Genomic DNA, 14,007 nt, shown 5'->3' with positions numbered 1-14,007 from the left:
GCAATTGCGTGATAAAAAGTCAGAATTCTGAGATATAAAGTCGCAATTGCGAGTTATAAAGTCAGAATTCTGAGATATAAAGTCGCAATTGCGAGTTATAAAGTCAGAATTCTGAGATATAAAGTCGCAATTGCGTGATAAAAAGTCAGAATTCTGAGATATAAAGTCGCAATTGCGTGATAAAAAGTCAGAATTCTGAGATATAAAGTCGCAATTGCGAGTTATAAAGTCAGAATTCTGAGATATAAAGTCGCAATTGCGTGATAAAAAGTCAGAATTCTGAGATATAAAGTCGCAATTGCGTGATATAAAGTCAGAATTCTGAGATATAAAGTCGCAATTGCGAGTTATAAAGTCAGAATTCTGAGATATAAAGTCGCAATTGCGTGATAAAAAGTCAGAATTCTGAGATATAAAGTCGCAATTGCGTGATAAAAAGTCAGAATTCTGAGATATAAAGTCGCAATTGCGTGATAAAAAGTCAGAATTCTGAGATATAAAGTCGCAATTGCGTGATAAAAAGTCAGAATTCTGAGATATAAAGTCGCAATTGCGAGTTATAAAGTCAGAATTCTGAGATATAAAGTCGCAATTGCGAGTTATAAAGTCAGAATTCTGAGATATAAAGTCGCAATTGCGAGTTATAAAGTCAGAATTCTGAGATATAAAGTCGCAATTGCGTGATAAAAAGTCAGAATTCTGAGATATAAAGTCGCAATTGCGTGATAAAAAGTCAGAATTCTGAGATATAAAGTCGCAATTGCGTGATAAAAAGTCAGAATTCTGACTTTTTTTCTCGCAATTAACTGATGGTCAGTATCTCTGTCTGTAACAGCGCATCCAACGAAAGCCGTGCTGCAGTGAAGTCTGAAGCTGTTGGATGTATTAAAATGTGCCACTTCAGCTTTGTCTGATTTATTGCGCCTCCGCCACAGCTGATTCTTCTTCTTCTTATGATTATTATGATATTGTTATTATCGTGTAAAATTCATTAGTGTATCCATTCTGTTAAAAACAACTTTTATTGTCCAAATACCTCGACTGTAATTTGCAGAATTGCATGATTCTATTTCTACCCTTGAGTTGCAAAGTTAATGAAACATGATAGGTATTGGTTGTTTTAGTATTAAGCCCACTAGATGGCAGTAAAAGCTGTTTTTTCTCCTTGAAACGCTGTGTACAAGGTTACCGTGGAAACATTCTATATGCATATTCCTGCGTAATGCATATGTCCGGAGACTAATCTATATGTGTCTCCTCCAGTAAATTCAATATTTCTTTATTGGTAAATCGGCGCTAGAAATAATCCTTTATGATGTCCTCTATTTAATGTATAATAATAACAAAGCAGTAATCCTGATGGTCAGTCGCAATGAAAGGAAACGCAAGCAAAGTAAGAACTGTTTAACGTTTCACAGTAGTGAGAAAAAGTCAGAATTCTGAGATATAAAGTCGCAATTGCGAGAAATAAAGTCAGAATTCTGACTTTATATCACGCAATTGCGACTTTATATCTCAGAATTCTGACTTTATAACTCGCAATTGCGACTTTATATCTCAGAATTCTGACTTTATAACTCGCAATTGCGACTTTATATCTCAGAATTCTGACTTTATAACTCGCAATTGCGACTTTATATCTCAGAATTCTGACTTTATAACTCGCAATTGCGACTTTATATCTCAGAATTCTGACTTTATAACTCGCAATTGCGACTTTATATCTCAGAATTCTGACTTTATAACTCGCAATTGCGACTTTATATCTCAGAATTCTGACTTTATATCACGCAATTGCGACTTTATATCTCAGAATTCTGACTTTATATCACGCAATTGCGACTTTATATCTCAGAATTCTGACTTTATATCACGCAATTGCGACTTTATATCTCAGAATTCTGACTTTTTATCACGCAATTGCGACTTTATATCTCAGAATTCTGACTTTATATCACGCAATTGCGACTTTATATCTCAGAATTCTGACTTTATAACTCGCAATTCTGAGATAAAAAGTCGCAATTAATCTTTTTTTTTTTTTTAGTGGCTTTTTTTTTTTTTTTTTTAAGTGGCGTTTTTTTTTTTTTTTTTTAGTGGCGGAAACGGGCTTCCATAGAACATTGATTATGACAATAAAAAATTTTTAATCAAAGTTTAGCAAAAAAAAATTTCTCAAATTTTGGAAAATGTTTCTCAAATGTTGATTGAGGATTTTTTTTTTTTTTTTACATTTTCTAAGTAGGGTCTCATAACAATATAAAAAACCTGATTATTACTAAAAATACTAAACTTTGACAAAAAGTAGCTTTTATTGTTATAATTATTTCATTATATTTACATATAAATCCAACTGAACAATACTTGTGAAAATGTTTTTTTTACTTTTAAAACTACATTTTCCAAAAGATGGGCAAAAATCTAACACTAAACCATGTCAAATTATCCATTACTCCTATTTTTTCTGTAATTTAATTACAGTTACTTCTGATGTAATTAAACTAAATACTGTGTTTAGAACAATTATATATATATTTATATATATATATATATATATATATATATATATATATATATATATATATACATACATACATACCCACCCACACAAAAACCACAGCAAAACTCGTTTGAGAATTCACAGTGTACAGTATGTACAACAGAAAAGAGCTTGTCTACATTTTAGACCAGTCAAGTTGGGATACTGAACAGGACCACATGGAGAGAACAAAAAAAAAAAAACTAAACCAACCTTGACCTGCATATTTACTAATGTACACAGAAACATACACAGGACAAATCCAAACATTATCCTGTGTGTGAAAACAACGTGAATGTACTGAAATGTGTGTGCAGAAATACAACATGATCAATGTGTCGAGAGAGAGAGAGATGATTCAAATTATATTTGATCATTATTTTTAATAATGATCAAATAACTGAGTTCAACTGTGAGAGTAAAACCAACCTGTTTGTTTCTCAGTTTCTTCATGTTTCACACTAAATGTTTCTTCAATCTTCATATCTTCAGTCTCATCTTTAATAATTATTTTCATTTCTTCACTTTCCTCTTTAATAAACTCAATCTTCATGTCTTCAATCTCCTCTTTAATAAACGCCATCTTTAAGAGAATAATTAAAGTTATAAGTCTTCAATGACCTGTTTAGACAACAAAAACACTCAAAACTAACGCTGCAAATTAATAAACTTCATATTTAGATATTTATGATCTACATTTTAGTATTTAAAGAATTATATATTATTTTTAAATGATTACTCTTTGATGAAAACATGTTTAGTTTGTTAGTTGTTCTCGTTCATGTTCACTGTTTGAGCAGCACGTGTCGTGATTCACTGAATCATTTCTCAAAGTGTTTGATTCAATTGACTCGGAGTTGAGACGCAGGTTTACCGTTTATCATCAGTGAATGAATTTTACTCACAAATATCCTTCATTACACTTAGATAAAGAATCACAATTTTACATTAGATAGTAAATAAACTATTTTAACATCGCTGGTAAAACTATTAAAACTATAAAACTGTTTCTGTAGATTAAAACAGCTTAAATTCTTAAAACAAACCTTTATTCAGCAGAATCACAACAGATGCAGGAGCGCGGCGCAGTCTTATGACGTCATGTCGCCACTCCAAAATAAAAGTCATGCATTGTCTACAATCACAGAAGTGCATAGAAATCCAACTATTTTACAAGATTTTCAAGAATTTGTATATATTAAAATTAAAATAGTGACAAATATGGTACAAACAATATATATACAGGGTGTGATTTGTGAAAAAAACAGAAGAAGGGATGTTTTTAATTTTTATTTATTTTTAATTTTTTTTAAAAATTTGTTAAAAACCACAGTGGAGCTATATAGCTATTTTTTGGCAGCTGTTACAGAAACATTTTTACAAAAAATCTTCTGATTAACTTTAAGGGATTGTTCTTATGACAAACGGTACAGGTTCCTTCGCCTACCAACAGACGAGAAATACAGAAGAATGTGGCTGAAAAACCTAAACTTGAAGAGACCACCCAAAACACTGTCATGTGCTCATTTCATTTCGTCGACAAAAATCTAAAAATCTAACTGAGGAAAACCTGCATCCTACTTTGTGGTCGGGCTATGAAAGACCACCCGAAAAAAGTAAAGTGATAATGTCTCTAATGCCCTAATAATTGAACTGTATTTGTACTGTCAGATGAGCTTGACTAGATGGATTGGGATGAGGAGCCGTGCTCTGTGATGTCCAAACACAGTGGTCAGACCCAGAGATAGAGGACCACACCTATTCAAGAGGCTCTTCCATCACCTGCAGAATGAGTGCTCCACCATCGCCAGCATTATCAGATAGTACTTTGAAGAGTGATGCAGACTCGGTCTTGTTTACAGGGATTCCACTCATTGAGTTTAAACCCTTGTATCCGGCCTGCAAGTATTTGCCCCTACTTCACCATTCATGTCGGCTGTGGACCAACTAAGGCAAAACTTTGTCACGGCTGATTTAGCACGACAATTTAAAACATCAGGTCAGGTCAGCAAGACTGTTCGAATCTGGACAGACATATTGTCTGAACACACCAAGGATCTTGTTATGTGGTTGCATGATATGTGGTCATGATACAATAAAAGCGATGTTGCCCCAAGCAATTTAAAGGACACTTTTCAAACACAACCTGTGTAATTGATTGTCTTGCAGAAAGCCAAAAATAGAAGTGCATCATACAGTCACTACTATGCCAACAACACTGTGAAATATTTAGTGGCAGTTTCTCCCTCTGGAGTAAACATGTTTATTTCAGATGCGTACGGTGGCAAATGCAGCGATAGGTACATAAAGGTCCCGGTATACTTCAAACTAATTCGAAGAACGAACTGATTTGACGTCATTTCGAACAAAATCAGGCCAAAACGTGTTCTTTTTGGAAGTTCAAAGCAGCTTGCCAAAGCGAACTTCATAGGAGGCAATGACACTTCCTCTCTCAATATCCATAAAGTTACTAAAAACATATTTAAATCAGTTCATGTGAGTACAGTGGTTCAATATTAATATTATAAAGCGACGAGAATATTTTTGGAGTGCCAAAAAAATCAAAATAACGACTTATTTAGTGACGGCCGTTTTCAAAACACTGCTTCAGGAAATGTCATTGCTGCTTATGAAGGCCTCACAGAGCCATTGGATTTCAACTTAAATATCTTAATTTGTGTTCTGAAGATTGACGAAGGTCTTACAGGTGTGAAACGACATGAGGGTAAGTAATAAATGACAGAATTTTCATTTTTGGGTGAACTAACCCTTTAAGGTCAATCAGCTTTCACTATCACTTCAGTGTGTCATCAGATCTGCCCTCGGTTGGTCAATGAAACATAAATTATCAAGTTATAAATTTTGTTTTGATCATTAATAATTTAGATATCAGCCTCCCATTTCCACACAAACCACCGCTGCATGCCTATTTATCTAAATGTACAGTAAACAGACTTAACATTCACTGTTTCAGCAGATTCTTCTCAGAGTTATAAAAAGATTAAAATTCAGATCCCCAATCCCTGTGTAAAGAGCATAACTCACAAACACAAGAAGATGGCTCTGCACTCAAGCTTAAGCTCACCGCCAGCGACTTTTTTGCTGTATGTCACTAGTCTCTGTACTGTGAAGTCGCTTGTGGGCGTTCCTAGTGCTGTCGCTCTAATGTCATTGGTAAAACTAAGAAATCATTCTAATTTGACTAGGAATTATGTTTAAAGTAATTAAAAGTAGAGTGTTGTGACCACAGAGCTCAGTGCATTAAACCTTATACAATTGTCTTGTCCCTAATAATCAACACAATGCAGGGAAACTGTAATATGAACTGTAACAGTCACAACATCATATAATTAACAACACAAAATGTATGAATCAAATTCACAAGACTGCCAACAGTTTCTTTTCCACGCATTGTTTTATTATATCCATGCATGTACAGTGAAATCGTTCCGGAACTATTCCTGTCTGTCTTGCCTGCACTCAAGATGGTGACGTGAGCTCCACAACCTTTACTCCTATTGGCTGTCGCTAGCAAAATGCACTCCTCATTTGCATAAAAATAGAGATTTCCTTACTTTCGTTGTATGTCTCCTGTCGCTGGACACGCCTACAACAGAAATGTTGGTGGGAAATTTATACTTTAAAACATGAAATTAAACCGCCAGTAGATGGTTGCAAGTGACCATCTTAATGAGTGAGCCACTGAGTTATTTATTCAAACGATTCATTCAGTAGACTGAATCAAGAATGACATTCTGTCGCCAACGGTCACTGTCGCTTTGTCACTGCGTGTCGCTGGCGGTCTGAACAGGGCTTTATACCAAAGAATATACACTAACAAGAAGCGACACTCAATAGAACGTTCCATTGCAACACCAGCGTCCAGCTGAGAGCCGAGAGAGAACTAAACATTCAAACATCTGCTTACACTTTAAGCGTGTGTTATTGAGCTAATTTTATTTTTGATTTCGATTTTGACTTATCTGTAATATCTGTAAGACGATATTTGTGGTAAAACTGTTAAACTAGCCACATTTTGTCTAGCACATTTTCCTTCCCTCACTAGCCTCTAGTGCTTTCATCTTATAAAGTGAGTTATTTACTGTTGATATACAGTTATGAGAAAGTTTAGCTTGTAATCTGGCATTAAATTGAGTGACGTTATTGTAACTAAATTAAGCAACTAATTAAGCATGTTTAACTACCGTGCATGATCTGTTCATGCACGTGTATATTTACATCTGTCATCAGATTATACGATCACTTTGATTATACTGATGTCGTCTTCTGTTGAGGGAAATCATTATTCATGTTTTAGATGTTTGTAGTAAATTGCAAATATACATGCGAGTTGAAGATTATAGTTAAATGGTTAATAATGGAGCTATAGTATTTCACTTAATGTTTTATTAACAAAATTCTGGAGGAGCAATGTTCAAAAAATCTGGCTAATCATCACGTCACTTTAGCCAGCTGTTAGCAATTAGTAATCGACATATCTACCCAATCAGCATGAGTGAAAGTATATATTGTCATGTATCCTGCGCCTGCTGTTTCCTGCTACTCCCCACCTGAGGTCACCGGTTTACCATTGTCACCTTTGCATGGCACACAGGCGGTGCGTTCCAAACGGGATATATCGCCCTCCGAAGGGCACTTCGGTGAAAATAACCATGGCCTCCATAATGAAGGGTCGTTCCAAACCAAAGTGCTCAAAACTGGCCAAAGGGTACAAACGATGGACACTTTGGGCCCCCATGATCCTTTGCACAGGGAAGTTGTTTGACGTCACAGAATGGGTACAGGGGACTCAGAGTTAGATTTTACCTATAAATGTATGCATAGCATTTTTCTATACTACTGTAATATTTATACGAGTAAGATTTGGTACATTAACATGGTCAAAACGACATTGCACTTCCACAAAAATACTTTATAGTCAATTTAAATGTTTCAAATTCATAGATACAATATACAATATGGTGCGATAAACCAAAAATAAATAAATATATAAACGTTTTAAAATAAATATATTAACGTTAAAAAAGGTGCAGCTTGCACAATCTACTCCTCCTTGATTGTCATGTTAAGATGACACAGAAGTGCATTCCAAAAATAGTTTTTTTGATCCCTACACCCTTCATCCCTTCAAAGCTCACAGAGGTGATGAACAGCGCTTTTGTGACATTTGAATTCTCCACTGTAATGAGATCTCATGTGAAAAAATTTTCCATTTGTACTAGTAGATCACAGCAAAACAATCCACATGTGTCAGGAAAAAACACTGGATCCAGTAGCGAGTGTTAACAGTTTATTAATCCACAAAAACAGGGCAAGATGGTCAGACACATGCAAGATGACAGGCTTTAGGTGGCAACAAGACTGCAGCATGCTGAGATCCACACAGGCAGACGGCAGTCCAGACAAACACGGTTGGATGAGAATCCCCACCGGAGCAGGCGGATTAATGGTGGAATAAAAAAACAGGTTTTATTTTAGAAACATGAAAGGTAGGGTGATTTCTCCTGTACGCCGGAGGAAGTTTGAGATGGACTGCCACTGGACTAAGAATTTTAGTGACAGTAAATGGGCCGATGAATTTGGGAGCTAATTTATTACACATGGAGTGGAGAGGAATATTTTTGGAAGAAAGCCACACTTTTTGACCCACAACATAGACAGGAGGCTTTGACCGGTGGTGATCGACCTGAGCCTTAGTGCGCGCTCCCACTTGGAGGAGTCTTTTGGGCTCTTCTCCAAGTAAGACAGCACCTCTGGATGAAGGCGTGAGCACAGGGGGCCGCAACTTCGGACTCCAGACTAGGAAACACAGGTGGCTGGTAACCTAAGCTACACTCAAACTGAGAAAGGCCCGTGGATGACACGGGTAACGAGTTATGTGCATACTTTACCCATGAGATGCAACACTCTTTCAAAGTCCTGGTTGGCCCGCACAGTTTGGCTGCTGCTCTGAGGATGAAAACCAGAAGACAGACTGACACTCACACCCAGTAAACGACAAAACTCTCTCCAAAATTTGGATACAAATTAGGGCCCCCTGTCAGAAACCACATCCATTGGGAGGCCACGGATGCCCCAGCACCACTTGAACCAAGGCAGTGTCAGTAAAATAGAATTAAATTCTCTCTGTGTGGTTGCCGGGTGTGGTGAGACTCACCAGCCCCGTGGAATGAGTAATGGGTGACAGCGGCTGTCCACCCAGAGCATTGACAGATATCGGATGAGTAAGTGAATTCACAGGAATGTTGAGCTTTTAAGTCAAGTTAATGTCCATAAAGTTGCCCTCCGCTCCGGAGTCCACGAGGGCTTCACACCTATGACTCCCACCACCCCACTGCAGTCTTACCGGGAGGAGAGTCGCAGCAAACGAGGGCCGACCGTATCAACAGCCGCGCTGGAACACTCCCTTTCCACAGCAGACATCCGACTGTTATAAGCACGTTGATCTCGACGCTGCAGCCGTGTATCCACCCAGATTGCCAGATCAATCAATTCGTCTAATGTAGTAGGCAAATCCAGCGTGTAGATCTCATTCAGCTGGATACGGTGGACCAGCCCATGTAGAAAGATATCCCACTGTGCCTCCGCGTTCCAATTGCACTCTGCCGCCAGAGTTCGGAATTCAATGGAATAGTCCGTAACAGTTATCTCTCCTTGACGGAGGTCCACCAATGCTTGTGCCGCCTCTCTCCCAGAGACCTAGCGATCAAACACTTTCTTGAGCTCTGCATTAAAATTCTGAAACGATGCACAACACGGATGACCTCACTCCCAAACTGCCGTTCCCCACAGCGCTGCTCGTCCCGATAATGTTATCACAAATGCCACTTTCGACTCCTCTGAAGGAAATAATGACGGCTAGAGAGCAAAAAACAAGGAACATTTAGTCCGAAAGGAGCAGCATAATTGTGGCTCACCAGAATATACTGTGGGGGCTGGCAATTGAGGCTCCGTGGCTCAGACAGAGTGATCACCAGATGGAACCGGGGATGGTGGGCTGGGCACAGTGGGAGTGTGCAGCAACTACAGCCACCAAAAAAGGCCTCTCCCAGCATCAGATTCAAACCATTTTCCATATTAAAGAATCCCAACAAACACTTGTCAGCTAGTTTCAGCTCCAGCTTGTTCTCTCACACATACCTGCAAGCCACCATATCCAATTCAACTAATAACATTATTCCAATACAGTGGAATTTTTCTATCATTGCCGCAGCAGTGATGTTCCCTCGGCTCCTGCAGGAGCTCAGTTATTCTGGCCAATTCCTCCACTGCCGCAGAAGTGATGTTACCTCGACTCCTGCAGGAGCTCAGTTCCTCTGGCTATTCTCTCCACTGCCGCAGCAGTGATGTTACCTCGACTCCCGCAGGAGTTCAGCCCTGTCTAAACTCACCTTGCCTTCACTGCTGCAGCATTGTTTTCATCAAATATGACGAGAACTTTCCCAGCCCTTCAAACTAATCCTCCAAACAGCACAATCAGCCTACGCAGAGTAATTTTTGAGGGTCATCAGTAATGTTTCTGGCTGCTGTCCTGCATTGGTTTGCAATTTTTGGGGAGTACTCTGGGTTCGGGCCAAATACCGAGCTCGGAGCCCTCTCCTCAGACAGCACGCCAAATACAAGTACTGCTTCACATACTATTTACTATCTGATTATTTGTAATATTCCACATTAAATGTATTATTGTTTGTTATATTGGACTGTTGAGGTGAATCTTCTGTAAGTGTGAATGTGTTTTTCAGTGAGGAATGAAACTGCAGGCGAGTTTCATCTGATAAATATGTCTAATTCACTAATAAAACACTGATTCAGATTTGATTCAGACTCAATCCAGCCTGAATGTGAACAGGCTTTCAGATCAAACATTAAAACATTTAATTCCAATATTGAATGATCATTGTTTAGATCAGCTGATTGGATTGATCACTTGTAACTTAATATAGAGTTTTTTTAAACGATTGCAGTTTTTTTTATTCCAGTGGATATAAAGTTCACATGCTTCTGCTTTAAGACTCATTTACACACTTAAAACAATATTTTATGTTTGTTTGTGAAACATAGACATTTTCTTTTCTTACTCTTGACCTCCAGTGAGAAGAATGACATTAACTTAAATTCCATATTCCATGTTTTTATTTCAGACATTTCAGAGACCAACTTTCATCCAGATAATCCAGTGATCCGGAATCTTCTAATGGACAGAAATGGTTCTGGGAAAAGCTCATCTGGAAACACTATACCAGGGGCCAGTTGTTCAAAAAGTTTAATCTGGATCAGAATGATCTGGATTTGGAAATCCCATGTTTTACCATCCAGGATCAGGTAATCCATCTTACTTTTGTGCTGGATTTTCAAAGAAAAATTGGATAAATACACACTTTTCCAGATAACCAAATCTGGATTACCAGTACTCGACGGAGCCCCTAAAGGGATATGCTGATAGAAAGAATATGAGTTTTGAATTAAATATAATATTTTTGTTGGATATTTACAGCTGTTTGAGGATTGTTTTATGGCACCAAAATCTCTTTTTAACTTTACAGTAGGTTACCGAAAGGCTGTAGGCAAATGTCTACTTCTAATTTATTACTTTTAACACTTAAACTAATCAAGAGCAGAATAAAAATGTGTGTATGTATATTATATGATATAAAAGTTGTATTTTTTGACCAGTTTTAAAGTTTTATCACATTTTTGTTCCTGAAATCCACCCTTCTGTTGGGATCAGTATAATCCTGTTTTTTTGGATCAAAGTTATCCAAATCCTACTGACAAGTTTTGAACAACACAAACTAAAGGTTTTATCCAGATCAAAACCAAGATTGGATTTTGTGATCTAATTTGATTTCAGAATCCTTGTTTCCTTTTGAACAACCCATTTTCAAGATTTTATCCAATCCGATATCCAAAATCCGATCAGATTACGTTTGAACAACTGGCCCCTGGAGATGATGAAAGAGCAGCTGGTGTCTGGTTGTTCAGCAGGTCTCAGTTTAGTTCTGCTCACCATTCCTCTAGAGGATCCTGGATTTCGAAGTGTTTATTTGGTCCTGAAGTTCAGAAGTACATCATGATTCTGTTCACACATGGAGATGAACTGGAGGATCTGGAACATGCATTGATGAACATCTAAAACTAAAAGATTGTACTGTTGACCGAATGTGGAGGTGGAGGACGATTTTACTGTTTCAATATCAAGAGTAAATCAGACATTCAGGTACAAGAACTACTGCAGAAGATCGAAGGAATGATGATGGGAAATGGTGGGAGATTTATCATCAAACGGATGAAGATGAGCAACAACAAGTTAATAGTCAGTTGTAGGTTGTTTTATTGTTATGTTGTAAATGACAATAATAGAAGGAAACTTGGCAGTTTGTTCACTAAGTGGAAGTCACTAGTTTGTCACATTGACCTTAAGGCAAGAATCCATACAGTCTGTTTTAACAGTGATTTGATTGTTCTGTTGTAGTTTCAGAAGATTCAGATTTTTCAAGCAACCACCAAACTGTCCTGCCACATATTATGGCTTTAAGGAAATAACTTTCTTGCTCAGCACATAAAGATGAACTACTTATTGTGGTTTCAGACTGTGGTGATGTGGCCCTTCACTGCAAGGATCTTCATGTGTATCTTCAGCTGATTTTTAAAAGAGCTTCTCTCTGCTGTGGATCTTCTCATGCCGTTTCAGATTTGATGACAGACTGAATCTCTTGTCACAGTGTGAACACTTGTAAGCTTTTTCTCCATTGTGAATTATCTGGTGCAGTTTTAATTGGTTTGCTGAAATAAAAGTCTTCTCACACTCAAAGCACATGTACTCTCTCACACCAGTGTGTATTTTCACATGTTGATATAAATAATACAGCTGTGAAAAACTCTTTCCACACAGAGAACATGAATGTGGCTTCTCCTTTGTATGAACTCTCAGGTGTCTCTTCAGGTTTGATGCCCAGAGAAACGTTTTGTCACATTGATCACATTCGAACAGCTTCTCTCCAGTGTGAACTCCACTGTGAGTCTCAAGATTTTGTTTTGATGCAAAACTCTCCCCGCATTGATCACATGTGAATGGTCTCTCTCCAGTATGAACTCTCATGTGAACATCAAGATATTGTTTGGTTGAGAAACTCTTTCCACACTGAGTGCAGGTTGGAGATTTCTTGGCTCTTTTCTTTACAAATGTCTTTTTAGTCTTTGAGCGACTCAAAGGTTTTTCTCCAGGTTTGTCATGATGTTCCTCCTCCACTTCACTCAGTTCTTCACTGTCCTCGCTCTCTTCCGTCAGCTCTGAAATGACAAAAATAGTTCATTTTCAGTATATTAAAGTGATTCAAAATGAGGATTATGAAGTGAAAGAACATAAAAGTGAATCTTTATGTACTGAAATAAACGACTGCTATGATACATTCTGATCACTTTGATGCCTTTTTATATATTTACTATATGTCCGTGAAACAGTTATTATATTTAAAACATTAAAGACAAATCAGTGAGAACTATTCAATATTTTGATGAATGACACAATTATTGACATATCGACACCAACTTTTAGATGGATATTAATTTTGCAAAAACTATTTAGTTATTAAGGGTTGGTCACACTTTTTCTTTCACAGACTTCCACACATGTGAATGTGGGACACTGAAAACAAACTCAAGTGAATTTCGACCCTCAACCCTGTTATGAATTTCCCTCATCTTAAAACTGTGACGCCCAGGAAGTGACATCATCTGGGCTCTTTCTACAGCATGATGGGAGGACAAGAAAATAATCTCAATCCATCATCACAAACTGTAGTGTTGATCACATTCATCAACCCTGTTACCAAAGTCACTGTAAGAAGAATAATCTATATAACTATGAATAACTTCTACATTTTATGAAAAATACAACTTTATCAATAACTATAAATCAGATTTTGTTTAAGTCAAGCTTAAAACCCTGTCAGCCATTCTGGAAGGTGAATTTACTTGATACAGTTTGGTGTTTACTGATATTACTATTTTTTTTATTTTGAAACATGTCTAAAATTTTGGTTACATTGTTGCAAATTTTGAACCAGATTTAAAATAAATGTAAAATAATCTGTATTTTGACCTGATGTTGACAATCAATATGAACATTTTTCAAATCTCACTTTACTGACCATTTGTTGAAAATGAGTTTAACTGCATATCTAAATGTGTTGTTAAATCTTTCTGACATGAATGTTGTTCAGCATCATGAATGAATGAAGAATAAACACCAACCTCTTTGTTCTTCAGTATCTTCAGTGTGTTTCATTCTGCAGGTTCTGGATCATTCATGTTCTCAATGTACTCCTTAATAAACTCAGTCTTTACTGGTTTCAGCTCTTCCTGATGCTCTGATGCTCATCTGATGGGAATATTACAGCATTTATTGGTGAATTGATGTGGGAGGGGCTTCACTTATGATGTTACTG

Source organism: Chanodichthys erythropterus, chromosome 3, assembly GCF_024489055.1.
Source record: "Chanodichthys erythropterus isolate Z2021 chromosome 3, ASM2448905v1, whole genome shotgun sequence".
Lineage (NCBI taxonomy): Eukaryota > Metazoa > Chordata > Actinopteri > Cypriniformes > Xenocyprididae > Chanodichthys > Chanodichthys erythropterus.
The sequence above is the reverse complement of the archived record's forward strand: the minus strand, read 5'-3'. Positions refer to the sequence as shown.